Here is a 19,066-nt window from a genome sequence, read left to right on the forward strand (position 1 = left end):
GATTCGCGGGCACCGCGCGGCGGGAACGCGGCCTCACAGCCGTCCTGCACTGCACCGCCCCTAAGTCCACGCACCTCTCACACACGCACCGCTCACACTCAGTCCACACATGCACAAACCCTTCACACACAGCCCTTGCACCACACACTTTCCTCCACACTTAGGATCACAGAATCATTAAGGGTGGAAGAGACTACTAACATCCCCAAATCCAACCAACGCACCCCACCGTGCCCACTAACAACATCCCCCAGTACCATATCTCTGTGGTTCTTGAACACCTCTGTGCCACTGCATCACTACTCCCTCTGTGAAGAATTTTTTCCTAATTTGAACCTAAACCTTCCCTGGTGCAACTTGAGGCCATCACCTCTCTTCCTATTACTTACCTGAGAGCAGAGATCGACCCCCAGCCCACTCCAATCTCCTTTCTGGGCACTGTAGACAGTGACAAAGTCTCCTCTGCACCTCCTCTTCTCCATACTGAACCATCCCGTCTCCCTCAGCCACTCCTCATAATCAATTGAGCTTCAGACCCTTCTCATCTTATACATACTCAAACAACAGCTACATCACACATTATTCACACACAGACACTGAACACAGACATACCATGCCACAGTAACAGCACACCCAAAGCATACACCACTCTTGCGCACACCACACACACAGTGCACTCCCACACCAAATACACACAGACCCCTCATGGGATGTGACCTGGTGTGAGCAGACACACCAGAACAGGTACACTCACACACAAATTCAGGTGTGCACACAGAAATGTTCACAGATGCACAGATCTCTGAAAGTAGAGACATACACACAGATTCATCAGAAGCTGTGAAATCACAGAATTCATACCACAGACACTTGCATATACAGAGAAATGCACCCAAATCCTTATATTTCCCTCCCCTCTAGTGGACTGAGGGGCTGATAGACAAACACACCACTCCAGAACATAGAGATGCATACAGGAATATGAAAACCTAAGTGTACACAGACCTGCAGAAATAAGAAATTGCATACTTCCGTGCCAATGCAGAATACATATGGGAAATGTAAGTGTTGCTGGAAATCATAAATATTATGTGTAAGTTTGTTGTAGCTACTTACGCAAAGTTAGCACAAGGTACAAAGGCACAAAAGCAGAGATTAACTGGATAAATTGCATACGATGGTAGAGAGAGTCCTCTAAGACAGTGTTCTTCCTGCTGACTCTCAGAAACCTACCTTGATTCAAATCGATGGAGATTCTCTCAGATGTCTTCACTGCACTATGCAGTGAAAAGTTGCCAGGCTTTTGAATTAAGTAGAAAAAATGTTTCAACAGAAAATTTTTAGAAAGATAATGATATAAACCTTTAAGTGGTGTAAAGATAGAGATTTTCTAATAGAAAACGATTTTCTATTACCTTAAACATGAACACAAATAATGTAATAAATCATAATTTTTCTCAGGCTAAAACGAAATACCGCTTTGGATATTTTCAGGACATTTTAACTTGACAGTGACATTTTTCTGTCATGACTAATCTCTGTCTTCAAAGCATTAAGTTTTCTATTTAAGAGAAAATGATGGAGTCCAACATACACAATTGTCATCCTGAATACTGATTTAATCTTCATGAATATCATATTGCATGAAATGAAAACCCAGCTCTGCAGCTAAGGTATAGTTGCAGCAGGCTTCATATCTGCTAGGGAGATACTAGGGAGTATCAAATATTTTCAGTCCTAGATGTGGACACTGTCTGTATCAAGTAATAATGATTTATCAGCTTGCCAGGTCTTCTTTTGATGTAGCTTCAGGTCAAGGTGGGCAATGTGTACCTCCATAAACATGACTCTCGTGATATGTTGTAATACCACTTTATTTCTTCAACCTTATCAGTGAGAAATGTTGCCTTCACTCTAAGTCAGTCAGAAACATGATTGCTCAAAACAGGAGAAGTATTGGAAAGCTCATGTATACTTAACTGTAGGAAGTCAGAGAGAAAAACATGGGGAACAGTGGGAGATAATTCTGGGTTTTGCACAGAAATGAGCTGTATGATCACCATAGGATGTGGAAGAGCACCTCAGCACAGGCCCGAGGCAAGGACAGAGAAGCAAAGACTTCAGAACAGGTCAGATGAGACTAAATTCACTATTTTTACTTCAAGTTTGTTACATTTATCTTTTTATTCTCTTTTCCATAGCTTTGTCATTTTTTTTAGTTAGTGTGTCTCCCGTTGCTGTATTTTATAAAACCAAACAATTTTTCTGCCTAGGACAAGTGGCAAGACTATCAGCTAAAAGATCCTAGCAGGTTAAATAACAATATTAGGGAAAAATCATCATCACCAAAGCTGCGCCCCCACCCTGTGGCTGAAGGAGAAAGCTGATGACTTGAAAGTTAATGATTTAACTGTGACTCCTTTGCTTGCATCAAAAGTCTCATTATCACTTCATTTCTTCAGCAAATTCTGAGGCAGAACACAACCATAGAATCAGTGGGATGCTATCTGAACAATGCTTGGACTACTGTGTAATGTGCCTTTTTGTTTATATTGTGTGTGATCTACATACACATTTTATAGCTTTACTGTCAGCATTTCTGTGTTGAAGCATTACTATCTTAGGCTTTTTTAACAGGACACTACTTGTGACTGGAAAGAGTAAAATGTTAAGAAAAAAGTTTTCATTAAAATTAGAGGTTTTTACTCTTTTTTGAACTAGTTTTTTTTAGCTATAGAAAAATCATTTTGGTACTGTAAAGTACATTTTTTGTTTGTTGTTTTTTTTTAGTTTGAACCTGTGTTTTTTTTTTTGCTAACTACTGATGAATTTATTTCCTTCCAAATTATCTCAGACGTATAGCAAGTCTCTACTTCAAACTGGCTGTTTTCTTAGTTGCTGGCATAGCTTTTCATTTTTAAGACAAAGATCTGCAATTAAACAGAAAGCTGTTTTATTTTTAGAGATATTGTATTATTGTATTGTATAAGGCTTCAGCTGAATTTGTTCCTTACTTTCTTTTTTCCTTCTTCTTCTTCCCTTTTTTTTTTTGGTTATATTTAAAAAGGAAGTAGTTTACAACTGCTGTTCAGTCTTGAAGAGAAAATCTGCTGCCAATGTTTTTCTTGAGTGAGCACTTCAAAACCAAACAAAAATGCTGCTACTTTGTAAAACAGTCAGGGAGTCAATTATCAGGAGAGTGACATATCAATTACCATGAAACTCACCATCTTTCATGAAGATGTAATTAATTTACATGTGCTTGTAAATTGTTTGGAGCTGTTATATTTATACACTGTCTACCACAGTATCACCAAGGTGTTAAGGTCTCTGTGTAGTCGCAATACCTAAAAACCACAGTAATCAGCTGTGTTTGACTCCATCCTGGCTGTTTTCCCTCTTGTATGAGAAAGCATTACTGGCACTGTGAAGGCCCTGCTGAAGGCTCTAGGAAGGCCACTGTACCATAAGACTTAAATTCAGTGTGATTGCAGAGTTTATTAATTAAACTGAGATTACACCTTTTAGCCTTAGCAAGGACGATCTCATAGTGGACCTACCTACCTCTTCCTCACTGGTTTTGTGAGGGTATTTTTCTCCTTTCTTCTTATTCCATTCTGAAAGGAGAATCTGTTCACTAAAGCATACATTCTGAAATTTGCTTAAGTTAACAAGTTAAGTTATTTCTGCTAACTTTAGAATATTTTGAATCAAATCCTCATTTTTGGCTTATCAAAAAATGGCCACTCATGCTTAGTTTCAAAGCGGCTTGATGTCTCAGAGAGATACTCAGTGAATTACACGTTCTGTGTCAACCCTTTATCTGTGTACACATTGTGTATGTGATTTATATGAAGCTTGCAATTTATTTATTTTTGTGTATGTGTGTATGTGGTGCTGAATAAACTCCAGTTCAGTTTCACTGAGCAGTGTAGAAGTGTTGGCATACATGGGAAATTGGTCAGTGGAAATGTGGTTCTCTGAAATAATTTTGGTGTTCATCTCCCTGTATATGAGCTATCTGGATTTCTTGAGCCTAGAAGCTGTATCTTGACCATTGCTTTTATAGTCCCAGTGGCCCTCACTACCCAACAAATTCTCCTAAAGCCTCTCTCACACACCTAAAGTCTTGGATTCTTTTGCAGTCAGATCCACATTTCACAATGAGCTGGATGAAAATAAATGAATTAGTTAATAAAATCTCAGAACTGACAGTTTACTTGGGTGCACCTTAACTTTAGGACTGTGAGAAGTAGAGCTTAATCACTGTTCATGCTCCTTTTACTCTCTATTTAAGATTTTTACAGACCTATCATACGTTCCCTTTCAGTAGTCTCTACATCAAGTTAAAATATCCAAATCTGTTATTGAAGCCATTTCCTATGGCTGATCACCCTTCCTGTTCTCCTCTGTACTTACAGTCATTCAACTACATCATCTTAGAGATGGTAGTAATGGATTTCTGCAATGCATTAGAGATGGATGTGTGACAGGGATTTGTTCAGTGGTACCATGATGTTCTGACTATTGTTTCCATGTAGGATCTAAAATGCTGCTTGCTTTTACGGCTGCTGCTGAGCAGAGAATAAGCTCTGACTGCAGGCACAGTTTATTGAATGGCAGCAGCTAATTTAAAACCTGTCACTGTATCTGTAGATATGCAGGGTAATTCTGGAAACTTCACTCGAAATAACATGGCGAATGGAGATTTCCACCAGAGTAATTGAAATCAGATTCTGGTCTGTGTATAGTGGACATGAATCACCTTTCACCTGCTCCTATATAATTCATTGTAGCTTAGTGATTTCACTGAAGCCACTGCTGATTTATTCTAGCTGATAATTAATCCCTTAGATTTCTACAAATGATTTATCTTATGACAAAATATATAGAGGTTGTTTGTGATGAGCTTTCAAGAAATAATTTCCCAGGTTCTCACTCTGCAGGAATCTACACTGCAAGTAGAACATTTGCATTTCCTTTTTTTTTTTACCATCAGCATAAAAATAATTTTAGAAGAAAAATGTTCAGGTAACTTAACTGCAGAATGCCATAAGACAAATGTAGAGAGACTTAGATTGAGCATGGGGAACAAAGAAACTGAATTGCTAGGCAGGGCTGCGTGGAATTCTCTTTGATTAAAGGATAATATTGTACACACATTCAGTCAAACTTTGAAAGCACTTAATTAGAGGCATAGTGTGAGGCAGAAGAAGATAAGTATTATTATGTCCATTTGAAAATGGGGTATCTGAGATATAGACAGCTGAAGTGGCTTGCCCAAGAACGCTGTGTCAACATGTGCAAAAACAGAATTCAGGAGTTCACAGTTCCTGTCTTTGACTTACAGAACACACTCAAAGGGGCCCCACAATGTCACACAAGTTTCCAGTCAGCTATTAACATTTTAACCATGCTGTTGTTCAGACTGTCTTAGTGTGCAGTGAGATAGCAGTGCCCGAAACCTGCTTTGCTCCTTGGAGTCCTCATGCACCTACTTGTTTCATAACTAAAAACAAAGGTTAGCAGAACTGTGTGGTGAAAAAGATTCAGTATTTGAGAAGAAGGAAGGAGATATTTAAACTATATCATAGAAGCTAAACAGAAGATTTTGTAAAATGTTCTATTACTGTTACATTTAACAGAGAGACATCACAAATGAAAATGACTTTTTACACCATAATAAATACTTAGCTGAGGAAGAAGCAAACTTTATTTCAAATGTTCTATAATCAAGACATCAAATTTCTGAAGATATTCTGCAAAGGGGTTGGTTTTGTCAGTATTTCACTGTCTCATTCACCTCCTTTACCATATTTTCCCTTTTGCTATTACTCAGTCATACCTACCTTCTTAAAACTAATCACTAAAAAGTACACAATTAGATTTTCATGATGTTCTTTCCTGACAAAATTTTTGATTATTTGATTGAGGGTTCTTATTGGGCTCTTGAACTGAGGTTTTGGGTTTAATTAATCAAAAGATCTTATGCAACTTGGGATATTTTTAAGCAGTTTAGTTTTTAAGTAATATGCAAAAAGCATTTTTATGATTCCTGACTTACGCAATGTTATATGATACGTAACATTTTTGTACTTACAAATTGGAAGCTTGTAGATTTTGATGAAATGGTAAATTAAATTGGGATTGTTCCAAGTGATTTTTTCACATATGAAAACATATATGAGTTTGCAATTACTTTTTTTCCTGAAAAATTATTATTATTATGAAATTTGTTGTTTTGAACAGTGCTAAGAGGCTGCTGGAAGTTTTGCATGTTGTATTACAAGTATTTGCCCTGAGCTATTTGTTTATGAATTACTCCTTCCTAACTGCATTTCTGACTTGTTGATTTCCTGCAGGAACAGTCACCCACCTTTTTTGTCAGTACAACCAATGTGTACATTAAAATAATGAACAGGTGGACACTAGAATTATATAGCCACTTCTAAATTTGCACGAGTTTCATAGCTAAGGCTAGAAAAACAAACAAAAAAAACCAAAACCAGTCTCCCTAATGGGACAGAAATTTGAAGATCAAATAAAAATAATTCTATTAGATAAATTAAATACATGCTATGCATCAGGCATCCATCCATTTATTCAATTACCTCATTCGGTTCTCTGCTTTTTCCCATGTGTCTCAGTAGCTCTAAAGATGCAGATCCTGATTTTAGTTGCTAGAGACTGGCAATGGCCCAGCAATCTGTTGTCCACTGGTTTCAGCTGCAACAGGTTCTTAAGGCGTTTGCTGAGAACAAATGAGAGCAAATTCATGTGTTTAGATTCAGATCATGCTTAAGTGATTGAATACATCAGGGCCTACTTCCTATGTTGGTAAGTGAAAGTAAGAAGACTTGATACAATGTGGTGCTTCATCAACTATTGCTTTGATACTTAGTGCTTCAAGTGCATTTAAGCTGATCTGTAATTTCTGCCTTTTATTTTCGCCATCTGCAATTCTAGTGATTTTCTTTAATATGGATTGACTTCAGTAATCTAATATGCATCTGTGAAATGACATGTGAACCTTTCAGCACTAAATATTAAGAGGAAAGGAGGTCTGCATTTGATAAACCAAAGACATTTCTCTGAGGGTTAGATATCAGATTAGCACAAAATAGATTGCTTTGTCATAACACATAACTTTGCATTTGCAGTCTCCCTGCACATCTTGTATTAACAGTAAAGCTATCTTGGTAGTTAGTGTAGTGCATGTAATTTCATGTAATTTATACTCACGGGGCTGAAGTTGCATAATTAGGAAAATCTACTCCTACATGTAGCTTAGGCTGTGGTTTCATAGTTGGACTTATGCCAATCTAAGTGTAGGCTACCCTTTTTTCCCCTTTCTCCATTGCTGCATGATTTCACCACTTCCTTTGTGACAGTAACAGATCAGCTGATCCAGCTGAAAATTAACCGGAAGACAAAGAACAGAAGGGCCCTTTTTTCAGACAGATTTGCTTCCTGACTGGCTCAATGTACCATCTCTGAGAGCTACTGCTGGCATGAGTGGAGATGGAAGGTCTTCTGGTAAGGACAAGGCTGAGAGAAAGATGGGACTGACTCCTTTGACAGCAACTCAGTTTAAAGCAAATCAGTTTAAAGCAATTTGTGAAACTATAGACTTACAACACTACATGCATCAGTGCTGGATGCAGTCCATGAAATAATATTCATTTATATAAGGTCAGTGCATGGGCTGTGAGCTCACAGTGTTGGGGGAGAAAGACATTCAATGAAAACAACACCCAGCTCTAACAGAATAGTAACTGGCTACAGCAGTCCCTTCAGAGTACAGAAATCAGAGGGTTTTTTTACCTTATTGATATTATCATAGAGGCCTTTTTCCCCCCACATGCTGATTTTGCACAAAACCATTTAAAGTAAGTGTAGCGATGAAAATGCTGTTGAACTGACAGTATCATTCATGCAGTCAGAAAAAACTTTCATTGCAATTATGGTGCAAATGCTTTAACATCATATACAACAGGAAGCCAATGATAGATTAAAGTTAGGAGGAGGTCAGTATTCTTTGCCACAGAAGATGAAACTTGGTGTAAACATAGTGGTCCAGAAAACAGCACACAGAATGACTTAGACTGAAAATGGGAGGAAAAAGGGCAGATCTCTTTTTCTTGCAGCTCTTCTTACAAATTAAATTGCACTGAGAATAGCAAAAATGTCAGTTACAGCCCCTTTGTTTTCAGAAGTTCAGTATTCTTGAGAAATCTTCATTTTGGCCAAAACTTTGTGTGAACATGTCCAAAAGTAAAAAATCTGAAGCTTCTTTTCAAAATACTAGACTAGAGTAGACATGAAAAAAATTATCCTTCCTTTACAAACTAAAGAAAAATATTGCCATGTAGACTCAGCACTATAAAATTATAGAATCATAGAATGGTTTGGGTTGGAAGTGACTTTTAAGATCATCTCGTTCCCACCCCCCAGCTATAATCAGAGTCACCTCCCTCTAGACAGGCTGCTCACAGCCCCATCCAGGCTGACCTTGAATGCTTCCAGGGAGGGGACATTCACAACCTCACTGGGCTACCTGTCCCAGTGCCTCACCAGCCTCACAGTAAAGAATTTCTTCCTATGCTGGAATTGGTATTCAGGAAAATTATATTTAAAAAAAGAAAAAGAAAGAGAGAGAGAGAGAAAAAAAAAATTAACTTGAATTGGATTTAGGTAATGTGCTACTTTTTTTCTTTTCTTTTTAAAGTTTTTTTAAGTTTTTACCAAAGTCTGAAGCATTTGCCTTAGATATGCATGGGATTTGAATTTTATAGCTCTTAGATGCTCCTTGTGTTAGGTGACAATAAAGTATGAACAACTAAACACTATTTTCTTTCCTTCTCTGAGGATGTTGACTTGAGTAGGTTGTGCAGTCTTTTTGCACTTTTACACCATTATTGAGCTCCATGATGTCTTGCTACCTAAATAGCTCAAAAACGTGAAGTGGACCTCCATGATTCAGACTTTTCTGACAGTTCAGACAGCAATCCCAAGCCCTTATAGACCCTGGAGAAGGAGGGAAAACCCCCTTTTTGCTTGCTTTCTCTCAGGCATAAAGAGCCTCTTAAGGTGCATAGGTAAATCTTTCTCTTTTGAATGGATGATGCTTTATGGATGACTTACAATAAAGCTCTATTTTCATTCTTCAAAGACCCAAATCTCTGCAGGGCCCCATTTTCTGCTATGCACTTCGCGAGGGGCAGAAGTCAGTGTAGGCTGCTCCAAAAGTAATGCCTCCTATTTATTTCCATACAAACCACAACAGCTACAAAGAACACAATGACACTATTTGTTAGAGAAAATCCTCTGCTACTGAACACTATTCTTTTCAATGTACTCACCTTCACTAGCTGTGCATTTTCACCAGCAATGAACAAGAGCTTGCATGCCATGCTTGTAAAAATCCGCACCAGCAGAGACGATGCACTGTCACTGTCACCACTGCTGAAATGCACCACCCACCACCTCACTGGACTCACAGCTAATGTTTGGTCTCCATCAACATTCAGCAAACATAGATGAATGTCAGTGGGTGCCATTTTTTCCACATAGAGGAATTCAGTTCCACACCTTTGCTTTATATGCACTTCCACGTCAGATGTCGTTCCATCAGTCTGCCCCTCTGCTGCCATCTGTTGCATGGCATTGAAAGGTAATGGAATATTTAGTGGAAATGTTGAGCTTCTGCTGCCATATCACCGACATCTGCCTCCAGTGTCAAGGACCAACATAATAAACAGGAGGCATCCCCTCATTTGGGTCTTTGAAGAATGAAAATAGAGCTTTATTACCTTGCAAGCTTAGGCCAGATTTCTGTTTGGTATGCACCAGGTCACATCAACAAATTAAGCTTGCAAGGTAATTATATAGATAGTCATGCTGAATTCATTGATATTACTCATGTGCATAAGGATGGCAGGGGGTGGCTGTAGTAAATCTGAGTCTCCTCATTTAATTTGAATGACCTCTGATATGGAAATTATTTTTCCATTCAAACTGCTGAACAAATTACAGAATGATTTCAGTATCAAATTAAGCATGCTTCCTATTAACATCAGATCAGAACACTTTATATCTTCTTTCTTCTACGCCAATAAATTATATTGCTGCCACATCACTGGAAAGACAGTTTCCTTAAACTGGTAGTTGGGAATTTAAGTAATGAAGTACAGGATAAAACCACGCACTGATGTACTTCATTTAAAAGAAAGCCAAAAGAGCCAACATGAAGAAGAGATGGTGATGTTCAGGAAGGGTGAGCAGTAGAAAGGTTTGCAGTGACAACAACATGGAAGAAGTCATTTTGCACTTTACCAAGAGGAGATAGAAACAAATGGTCCCACACTCCCAATTTCCCCCCACACATTTCCTTCAGTTTTCTCAGTATCTATTTCTTCTGTTCCAGCAGCATTTAGTCTCGTCAAGTATTTGGGAAACACAAAAAGGACAAAGGAAATGAAGGTTAAATAAAATAAGTGTGACTGGAGAGAGCTCACTAGAACTTCTGATGTGTTACACACGTTAATTCTGGCCCAGTAGGCATAAGACAGAAGAGCTGAAACCAGAATAAGGCTCCTTTTGTCTAAATGAAGATTCTTATAAAGAATACCTAACAGAAATCAAGAATAAATGAATATATTAATGAGCAAGGAGAGGAAGCCTTTCCTGCTGAGAGGAAAGGAAAGAATTCTTCTTAAATCTGAATAAAGAGACAAGGAAATGTTTTCAACTGGGTTTATGAAAATCAAGATTTCCACACACATGAGTAAAATCTGTACTGTAATGGTAAAAGCCAGGGACATTTTTTGATGATTCTGTAAGTTTCTTGCATGAAATTAAGTAATATAAAGATCAGCTGAAAGGTCAGAGAGAATGTCATTTACCAATTTAATTCCCAGTGCTGCTGATAGCTCTACTTATGGCTGAGTTCATCCCATTAGTAAGAAAAATCAGGGCTGAGATGCAGGCATGGCTTTAAGAGGAGGAATTGCAGAAGTCCTGTGAGGCTGCAAATGTTGCTGAACTTTCAGTTTAAGACATCATGACCGAATTTTGTTATATTGTAACCAAATTCTTCTGTAGCATAGTATTGTTTCATTCTTAGTTACTTGAATAGGAAGTTTCTGTGAACATTTGAATAGTTACAGTGTTCTCTACATGGAAAGCAAAATAACAATGCAGAACAGCTTTTCCGTGCACAAGACAGTATGTGTAACAAGTCAGCTTAGACACGTGCAAATCAAGCTAGTGCTTGCATGGCGAATGAAGTCTCATTATCACCTCTCAGACAGGAAAACTTGCAAGCGAGTGATTATCCAGCGCCAAGTCTTCCACCTCTCAGACACACCAGGGTCTGGGAATGACTCTATTTCATTTGTGTCTTTCCTCTCAGTTACATTTCTCACTGCAGTCGAAAGCAGTGACTGGCAAAAATATTTTCCCCATCTGCTCTCTGATTGCTTTTTTTTTTTTTCTGCCCACAAATTGTTTGTAATATTTTCATATATTTTAGTAACTGTAGAAACTGTAGACTTTTCTGATTTAGACATGATTTAAGAGACTTTGAAAGGAATATAGTCTCAAATTTTGAAGCCTGAGCATGATAAGCTTCTTTAAATGGCTGGTTTTAGTGCTGCTACACACAAGAAGCATGTGCTAATGTCAGCCACTGGGAGCAATGAGTATTAGGTACAGGTAAAATAGGTCACACTCATGAATATAGTCATATCTGGACTTGTGAACTATTAGATCTAAAATCAGGTCTTCAGATTCTATTGTGTCTCTGGTTGTCTAAACCCTGTTAAGTTCCAACCATGCTACTACTGCTACTTATTATTTGTTGTTATGACAGTGAATGGAGCAGTTCATGACTGAATTGCCTTTACTTGCTTCTCTGTAGCACATCTCAGGATGCAATTTACAGTACTAAGACATCTGAGTCTCATATTCTACCTCACAGGCAGCAGACCACTGCTGATTTCAGAAAGGAGCCTCTACTGCCAGGACAACTAAAAACAAAACAACAACTAAGAAATCTTCTCTAATATATTTTTGATAGAAACATGGGATTTAAACAAAATTATTTCTGTGAGAAGTATCTGCTTTCTTTGGATGCATTGCAGTTCTTTTGAAATGTTGAAAACATGAGAAATGCAAATCTGGGAGTTTAGGCAATATGTTAGCTTTGCAAATTTTTTACAAGTATGAGAGAGACAGCTGAAAATCTGATCTGTCCTGTAGGCTTTAGAGGAAAAGTAACTTTTAATTCTGATTGACTTAGAACTGTATAAAGCTCTAAAAATCTACATATTGCTATTATTCTTTGTAAATTACTTCAAGGTAAAACAGCAAGGTAAAAGCAAAATATCAGCACTCCGCAGGAATACTGATGTTAGCTTCATCAATCTGACTTTACTGCTGGAAGAGAAAGCATCATTGCATTGGTGAAGTGCTATATATGGACTAATTACAGAATCAGCTGATCTAATTTGTCTGGCACAGCACTGTGTAAATACTGTGTAAATATTGCTTCTTCTGTCAAATTATTTTATTTTTGTATCATGACACTGCCTGGTGCTGCTGTTCAGCTATTTTGCCAGTGTTCTCTTCTCAGTGCAGATCCTCCCTGGGTAGGAATGGAAGTTCAGCGCAAGAATCCTGGCAGGAAGTTAGTCAGAAAGATACAGAAAGTCTGGGATCTGGACTTGAAGGAAACTGGAAATGAGTGGGAGAGAATTTCATTTAAACTTCATGATGAAGTGTCTTGCTAACACTACATGAATTCTCATATAAATACTCACTCAATAATTTGTTTTAGTAATACTTCAGTTACCTCAAATGTACTGTTGCCAAGCTCTGGGTCTATTGACTTTAGGGCATGTAATATTGGATAAAACAAAATTGAAAGAGCTAAGAATGTGAATCAAATGTAGAGTCCCCTGGGAGATCCACTGGTAGATCACTGGACAGCAGAGAGAAAAGCTAGGAGCCAAGCAGAATAAACAGAATCAGTCCCTATGGAAATGTTTTTAAATGGCCAGCAAAAGTGAAATGTTCTTTAGGGAGTTTCTGCTAATGCGGCACTGCAAATTGAGCTTACTGAGCACACCAGTGCTGTTTTTCCAAGAATATTCCTGTCTGTGCTGCATCTTTCTTAAGGTGAATTTTTCTTCCTAATGTAAAATATATAGCAGTATGCTGATGGGGGAAGTGCTGTGAGGTTAGGCCTGTCAGTCAGTGAGGAGCACCTGGCCCCTGGGCAAAAATCCAGAATAGTTTCTTTGCAAAGGAAGTGGCTTACACAAACTGTGAACTGTGTCCACCTGTTAGGCATTGTATGCACTTGATTTATGTCTTGTGGTACAGACATATTTGCTAAAACTAGCTCTTTACATCAGTTTAATGGTAATTCTTGTAATTGGCACTGAATTCACTTGCAAAAAATACACACATACACATGTATTCTTCCTCTGCTCTTCTGTCTTCCGTTCTCTCTGGAAGGCTTTATTTCCTTGTATGCCTCTAACCATGAGTACACATGGTGCAATTAAATTATGTACATAGCACTATGCTATATTTAGAAGTAATGTTGAACTAATCTATATCGCTTTTGCAGCATTCACAGAGTGTTTCTGACTTGACATTAGAACTACATGCCTTGAGAGATTATGACATTATATTTAAATCACAGGGCATGTGATGGAAAACGCAGACCCATTTGGTGCTCAGGTGAAAGCGGCCCTTAGCAAAGCACTGTTCTATAGACTAAATATTTATTAAGAAATTGGAGTCTTATTGTCAACGGTTTACGGGCTGGTTCGGCCCGGTTCCATGACTAGAAGGGCGGAGGGATCTGCGGATCCGCGCCCCTGGAAAAGGAAAATAGGGGACCCCGAAATAATTGAAAACAGCGGCAACAATCTGAGGTGAAACAAACTAATTTACTAAATATGGTATCAGCAGAATATAAGGAGAGAGAGAGTGTGAAATTGAAGGTGGATCGGCCTCACCACAACGCTGAGATGAGAAGTGCAGTCCAGTTGAGCCGATGAAGAAGCGCAGGCAGAGAAACGCAGGCAGAGAAACGCAGGCAGAGAAACGCAGGCAGAGAAGCACAGGCAGAGAAACGCAGGCAGAGAAGCACAGGCAGAGAAACGCAGGCAGAGAAGCACAGGCAGAGAAGCGCAGGCAGAGAAGCACAGGCAGAGAAGCGCAGGCAGAGAAGCGCAAGCGAAGCAGCACAGGCAAAGAAGAGAACATCAGGTGACCTTGCCGGGAGTTATATCTCCTCGCTGACTGCAAAGCCCCCTGGGTAAATGTAGCTCTTCTTCTCCTCCGGACAGGCACCCGGAACTTGAGCACCAGCAGTCAAATCTCCAGTGCATTACATGATGTTATGATGTGGAATACTGATAACGAAAAATCATGAAACCATGACACTTATCTAAGTGCAAAAGTGCTCCATCAGTACTATGTCAAACCATTAACTAAAACCATCCCCAACCTTGCAAAGGGCAGAGCTCTTTATCTCTACCACCATTGTCATGTTGGTGGCAATTTGCATTGACAAGCTGACCCCATATCCCTGTTATGACATTTTAGGTTTTACTTTACACTATTGTAAAACAGAGATACCACGTGCATGTACGAATATTTGTGTATCTGCCACATTCATAGTGCTGTTACTAGCACTTTTGTTATCTCCTTGGTAATTTGAAAGCTTGAGGCTGCAAGTTATTTCTCCCCCACTTGGATATCATAAATGTTTATTTTTGATGAAGATTGAAGTGCTGTTTTCTCTGTCCTACTTGTTCTAAAGCTCCATATGTGTTAACTGTGGGAATCATAACATTGTTCTGTCTGTCATGGTCATTTAAAAAATAAATGTGTTTCCTGTTTTCTCATCAAAGTATGGAGATGTTGGTAGAATGATGGAAGAAGTGTATGTATGTGATCACTTTTTTATGGGATCTCTGGATGAGATCATTCTAATTCAGTCTCACTACTCAGAGCTATTTTGAGTGACATCCTGGTTAGGAAAAAAAAGTAATTTCTAGGCTCAGCTTCACTTATCCTGTCCTTGACGATATGCCACTACTGCTTTAGGAAAGTAACAATGATTTGTGATTTGAAGTGGAGTCATGGCTCATGAGATTGCAGAGAATACCTTCAAAACATGAATCTGTATGATCAGAAAGCTAGCAGAGGTCATATCATTTTTAGTTTGCATAAAATCTTGTGCTTCTTATGTATCTCATGTTCTGGGGAGCCGCATTCCTGCTAAATGCTTGGAATTATCACTGTGCAAAAGGTATAGTGAACAAGGTTGCCAGGTTTGCTCTCATTGTAGAAGGATACCTTCATCTGCCACAGTCATCTTCCCAGCACTTGTTGACTCAACCTCATGTTTGCACAGAAAACAAAAACCTGGGACGTATTTAATATTTGCATATCATGCTAAACATTGATATATATTGCATTATTAGAATAGAAAAGAAACTTGGATTTCATTTTCTGTTTTCTGTATCTTTAAATGAACGAACTTGCCATCTGCTGACAGGAGCTGTAGTTCATTTTACACGTAAATTCCAGGTATGTGTCAGAGGAGAGGTCACATAAGAGACCTTATTTGTTCTTTGTTGCCTTCCTTAACCTGGAGTAAAAAACTTTGTAGACTGACACATCAGCATAAGCTTGTGGCAAATGGAGAACACACCCAAGCTTTTGAGGGCTGAAACTGATAACACTGTATGTTGGGCATTTAAATATAGGGATGAGTCATAATCAAAGTCATCCAAGACATGTTGTAGGTTCTAGATAAAATATGAGCCTGATCTAAACCAGCCTAGCCAATAATTTTTTTTGACATAAACCATTCCCACTCTGCCTCATTCCGAGCCCTAACCTTGGTTGGATGGCACTGCAGTGTGTGTTCTGTTCCAGCATAGCCTAGAAATTGTTGTATCAAGCTGAGGCAAACTCACATTACATGACTGCAGCCTCTTATTGCCTCAAAAAGCAGCTGTACTGCTAGTTGTTCTGCTAGCTGAATGGCTCTCAGCATAAAGGAGACAAAACAGATTTTTGCAAATGCACATACAATCCCCAAAAGACTTCTGCTTTCTCAGCTTCTGAATGCAAGCAATAAAATTTCAGGGGATTTCATTGCTTATGAAACCAGTGTGCACATTGTTTTCTTGTATTTGTGGATCTCCGTCTCCTCAGATCTCACAGTTCTGCAGCAATGTGAGCCAGCTTGTGATATCTTCATAGAGCAGTGGTAGTGCACTCATCCCTTCTGAGTAGGTGAAAATCACTTTATTCAGGGACTTTCCCATCAGGATGACCAACACTGAAGGGCAGAGAGCAATTAAGTTATTTACATCCAGATGACTTGGTTGTGTTTTGGCTTTGTTTGAATTAGCTGATGCAGAAAGGAAGTAGTAGTTCCATATTTTTTCCTCTTTCTCCTTCTGCTTTTTTATTATTTTTAGTAAAATGTTAGTTAACCATGTGCCTGTGTTAAACATATTTCTAAATTTCCAGGAGTATGTTTTAGTATGACAAGTCTATGAAACCATTGCAAGCATTTGGAATTTCCTGTAAAGATAATGCATAAAACACAATCAAAAACTTACTGATCTGAAAGAGATTTGGACAGGAGTCCACTAAAAGTTAAGTGTCTATCTGCTATTATGAGATCAAGTACCACTTTACGTAGGAATCAACTGTTAAAGTTTAGAAATGAAAAGATATATCACTTTGTATGCTAAGAACGAAGCAATTCTTTTATCATGATGGATTTTGTGCAGTTTACTGTAAGGAAGCAGCCATATTATATTGGTAAACGATTTCATCTTTTATTACATCTATAATTACAAGAAGAAACTTGTTGGTTATTTATTTAGATCCCAGTATGGATGACAGTGTCTCTTGTTTACGTAGCTTCACTTTTTTTTTTTTTTTTTTCCCCTGAGTCAGTCTTTCTGATGTTCTCCAAGCAAGGTATCTGATAGACATTTGCTTCAGGTTTGGTTCTCCCATGCCATTTGGCTAGCAAGTGTGTCACGTCACAAGTCCCCAGTGATGGTAAATGCTAATGATTTGCATGTGTGGCCTTCGTAACTGTGTGTGCAAATCAGATATACAACCTTCTGAAACTCTTGTCTTCTTTTCATACATGCTGACGTGTCACCGACAACTCAATTTAAATTAGTGAGTGGGTACAACTCATAGATCAATACTGAAGTTAAAGGGAATGTTGACTATATTGACACTCTGCAGAGAAAGAATGTGTGGGTTTAAGGAAATGTAGCTTTCCCTCTGGCCTCATTTGTTGCTCTGTGGTTTCCATGTCATGTAACGGGGGCAAGGTCGAGCTTCTCCTTTTGTTCTCCCTGTAATCTATATCCTAGACGCAGCCACTGTTAACAGAGCTGTCCTAATTGCCCTGTGTGCAGTATGTCAGGACGTGTTCTTAGAGTATCTCACTTTTCTCAATCCAGGAGACCCAAGACAGTTCAGCATTTTCTGACAATTTAGCTCATTCCCTCCCTTGCCACTTGCTTTCACACTTTTTCGTCATCATACATAAGCACAGACATGCTAGAGATCCCTTGCTTAGTCAAAAACGCAGACAACCCTCCCACCTGACAAAGGGCGTATAAGCACATCTAGATGGGGCCCTCGTGCATTTCAGTTCTGGCAGGTTTTGTAATCTTCTGCCAGCTTTCCTTGTCTCACTTTAGTGAGAACTGGGAATTCAGGTGACTATCTTCAGTGTCTAAACTAGTGGGTGGGAAATTAAGCTGTCTGAGCCAGATTGCATTTCTAGAGGATAGACAACTGAGTAGGCCTCGCAAGGAAAGGGGAGACTTCTCTTCCACATGCTGACCTCATTTGTCCTTGACTAGATGGCAGCTTGAACTATAATAGCATAAATTAGCAGGGAGGAGATTATCTGGGACATATACCTGTACCCAGCTCAGGAAGTAGGTGCAGATAGTATATGGAACTGTTCACAGTAAATGAAAAATTTTAGCAATGAAATCATCACCAAGAGGAGCCACAGTTTACAGCAAGCCTTGATTCAGGCTCTGATTTTCATGTGTAATAATTAACGCATCCTGTCTTGCTGCCTTCTCATTTCAGTAGCATTGTTAGGGACATCACCAAAAAGAACTGAAAAATTCCAGGACAGGTGTTTAAAACGTCTGAACTCACGGTGGGAGGTAGGCTTCCAACTCAAATAGAACATAAGTGTTTCAACTGAACTGCCAGATTATTCTTAAGCAGTAGTCATATAAGTAGTTACGGAACGTCATTAGAAACATTTAAAATACAACCCAGCACATTAGCATGACAAGTATATTAGTCATATGTGATTTAGCTATGAGAAGTGGCTTTTCTTATGACATCAATGGAATATTGCTTTTGTTACCTCTTGGGTTTAGCAAGTAATTTACAGCTTGAATGACAATTCAATGGCAAGGAAATGACAGAAAGTAGACACTCTACTTAAAGATCTTGAAAAAAATTTAAAAAGTCTGCTTAGATTAACACACACAAAAAACCCCTTGAAAATTCGAAGATAAAGGGAAGAGAAAGATAATTCAGATGAAATGAACTCTTTAACTCCAGGAGTTCACCGGATCTGCTACTGAATTAAATATTAACCCATGTGAGTTAAATGCTAGCTATAAATTCAGACACATAGATCAAGAAGGACTAGGTACAAATTTGATGGAGGCAAATAAAAGCACAATCTTCAGGTCTTTGCTTAGCTTGATGGTGTAATTCATGTCTACTCACCCATGTGGAAAGGATATCTACAGAGAAGTAGATATGATCTTCCTCTGGATGAGCTTCTGGGCATCTACTGACCCAAGGCAGACATCAACACATTGCTGTCTGTTATGTTCTCAATGATAATAGTCTCTTTCCACCTCTAGCACTGAAAATATCATAATGTTAGTATATGGAACTGTAAATAATTTGTGTTTTAGTGATCAAAAAATGTCGGGTTTTTTTGTTTTGTTTTTGTTTT

Source organism: Meleagris gallopavo, chromosome 22 (genome assembly GCF_000146605.3).
Source record: "Meleagris gallopavo isolate NT-WF06-2002-E0010 breed Aviagen turkey brand Nicholas breeding stock chromosome 22, Turkey_5.1, whole genome shotgun sequence".
Lineage (NCBI taxonomy): Eukaryota > Metazoa > Chordata > Aves > Galliformes > Phasianidae > Meleagris > Meleagris gallopavo.